This window comes from Trichosurus vulpecula, chromosome 2, assembly GCF_011100635.1.
Source record: "Trichosurus vulpecula isolate mTriVul1 chromosome 2, mTriVul1.pri, whole genome shotgun sequence".
NCBI classification, from domain to species: domain Eukaryota; kingdom Metazoa; phylum Chordata; class Mammalia; order Diprotodontia; family Phalangeridae; genus Trichosurus; species Trichosurus vulpecula.
In genome coordinates, this window is record NC_050574.1 from 35201966 (window position 1) to 35205115 (window position 3150).

General features: G+C 59.7%; 1 protein-coding gene across 1 annotated transcript in view; it reads left to right on the top strand.

The window, feature by feature from the left end:
- LOC118839020 (zinc finger protein 850-like) overlaps positions 1–3150 on the top strand; it is a 902460-nt gene that overhangs the window by 730704 nt on the left and 168606 nt on the right. The window lies entirely within an intron of this gene.

The window sequence follows — 3150 nt, forward strand, 5'->3', positions numbered from 1 at the left end:
GAGTATGACTCACATCTCCTCAGGATTCTTAGCACAAACGTTCAGGGAGTCTGGAGAGAGGCTTCCCCATGAGTCGGGAAGGGGAACTAGACACTTTTCTGAAGTCCCAGTCAGCTCTGAGATTCTGAGATTCTGGGATTCTCATATTCTAAGAGACTAAGCTTGACAGCGCTCTGGGAGCTCATTTTCTCAATTTCCCCAGGGTAGAATGCACAGAGCCTTAAGGATCAATTTTTGGTACCAAGCACTTCTCCCTCCCGAAGATTTCCTGCCCATCCCAGCTGCTTTATTCCCCAAAGCTGGGGGAAGGTGGAAGGATGAGGCCCCTCAGGATGGAGCTTCACTAGGGGGTGGAGCAAGAAGAAGGGATGAATTACCACAGGCCCGTTGCCAAGGAGAAGCTAGGGAAGGAGGGGGTTGCTGCAGCAACTGGGGCATTCTGAAAGGGAGGGAGTGTGATGGGGGAGGGGAGGCTAGGGATGGGGAGAGCCTTGGGAGGATGGGGCAAGGTGGTCAGGCACCCCCATTCTTCTTTCATTCTCAGACCCCAAGAATCCTCTCTTTGTCTTGCCCCAACCTAGGGAGGCTCTAAGCTTTTTGTTCCCAGCCTTGGGTAAGGGGGTAGTCTGGGAAAGGGTATCTGGGAAGGTCTCACTCTGGAGTCTCCAGATTCTCCATATAGGCGAGGATAGCACAGGAGGAGCCTTTCCCTTTGCTCTCCCCCCATGTCACCTCTCTCCTCTCTGAAAATGAGCTTTCTCAGTGACTGCAGGACCGAACATGTGGCTTCCTCCCTCCCGGTGGATTTCCTGAGACCTGAGATTCCCCTCAGATGATGTTGGGTTGGGATGAGGTTTGGGCTCCTTTGGTGTGAGGTCTTTGAAGGCCCACTGGTCATCGATCAGAACAAACCAGCATCTCCGGGAAATTGCTGTCTCTGGGTTTCTGCCAGACAGATATCTGGAGAAGATGCACCTTCCCCCCCTCGCCCCCACCCCCACCCCCACCCCCCAGTACACGCACACTCATACCAGAGTCTTTTCTGCCCAGCTCCTCCTTGCCCAGACCCTTCTCCCCTACAGAGCCTACACCTTCCCAGAAACTTCTCTTTCCAACCCCTCCTCTCCTCAAGCCCTCCCCATCTAGAGACTGCTCCTCTGCAGCCCCTTCTCCACCCCCACCTCCCAGAGCCTCTCTCCTTCGCTCCTTCCTCCCCAGAGCCTTTTCCCACGCAACTCCACCTCCCACGGAGCTAAAACCCCCTAAAGACTCTTCGTTGCTCCTCTCCCCACCAGCCTCTCCCCACTAGCCTCTCCCTCTCCTCTCCTGAGACATGGTGCGAGAGCTTTCTCCCTGGACTCTCCTCTCCCCACCCCACCATCAAGAGCATCTGATTGTCCCAGGTTTGGGAGGCTGCCGCAAACTTGCGGCTCAGTGGGTCCGGGAAAGCCGCGGGTTGCGGGGCTTGAAGGAGGGTGTAGCTGACACAGTATATATGGAAGGTTGCGGGAGGGCTCGTATTCAAACAGTGCGACCCCAGGTGACCCGAGTGAGTCTGAGGCGACGGACACACCCCGGAGGAAGGCTCTCCTACCCCCACCCCCAGGCTCAGCAGAGGGGAGGGTCCTCTCAGCTCCCGTCCCTCCCCCCCTCCATGGGTGGGGTCACTGCGGCTTACAGCCCCTGCAGGCACGCAGTCCCCGCTGCGTGCACTCTCTTTCTCCCCGCCCCCCACCCCAGTCTGTCTTTTTCTTAGGCTCGGTCTCTCTGTCTCTGTCTCTCCGCCTCTCTCAAGCATCGGCTCTGTCTCTTCCCCTGTCTTGGGGGTGTATTGGTTAGCGGGTGGGAATGATCTACAGTAACGCCTCATCCCACTTACCCCACCCCCAAACAACCCCCCGACCCACCCGACCCAGCCCCGGGGTCAGGAACCCTTGTGAGACACGGATAAAAGCCAGTGACACAGACAGATGCCATCCCCCCGGTCGTGTACCTGCATATATACAGCCCTGAATGTCTCCTCCAGCCCCCACCCCCCAATAAACAGTCACACTCCCGCGCACACTTATCCATCCTCTACAGCATCACAGGCCCTCCTTACAGAAAACACCTTCCCGCTGCACTCCCCCAGGGGCTGGACCATCTCGTTGCCATGACTACGGCTCAGATCAGTCACTCACTCATTCAGCAAACATTTATCCAGTTTACGATATTCAGGGTCAGTGGCATCCTTCTTTTCCTCCCTTCCTCCTCAGGGAAGATCTCCCCATTTGCTAGAAGCTCTCTCCCTTCACCCACCTCCCCGCCATGCTCCCCTCTCAGCCCCCGATAAGAATCCTTTGCCCGTAGTCTATCCTCCGGGGACCAGGCTTTCTCTCCCCTCCAGTCCCACCAGACCAGGTTCTTCGCTCCCTCCATCCCCTCATACCAGAGTCCCCGCCCAACCCTCTATCCCCGTGCCAAACTAGATCCCCTTCCACTCTAGGCCCCCAATGGGGTCCCCTTCATTCTCCTACTCCTCCAGACCTCCCCAGGTGCTCCCCTCTCCATCCCTCCCCAGACCCACTAGAATGGGACTCCCGCTTCTTCAACTCTCTCATAATGGGGTCCCCTGTCCTCTTCCCTGCTCCCCCATACCCACTAGATCAGGAGTCCCCTTCCCTTGTTCCCCTTGACAGGGTCCCCCTTTCCTCCATCCTCCTGGCTGGGGTCCCCTGTGGCTGCGGGCTCGACAGGGCCTCGCTCCCTCTCACCCGGTGTGACGGGCCCGGGGGTCACCATGGCTGGGCCGGGGGCGCGGAAGGCAGAGGCAGCAGCTGCAGAGGGAGCCCAGATCTGACTGGGGGAGGGGGGTAGACTTGGAAGGGGGGGGACGCGAGAGAGACCTCCGGGTTGGGGGCGGCGGAAAGGGCGGAGGCGGACACTGCAGCCAATGGGGGCTCCGTGGGGGGGGCGGGGGCGGGTTTCCCGGGCTCCCCGCCCCCGCCTCCCCTCGGCGACCCCTCCCCCTCCCGCATGCAAGCCCGAGTCCCCGCCTTGAGTGTCTGCGGAGCCAGTGGGCGGGGGCGCCTCCTAGTGGGGGGACAGAGGGAGCTTCAGTCTCTTGGGGACTCGGGTGGCTGGACCCGGCTGTGGGACAGAGACACTGGC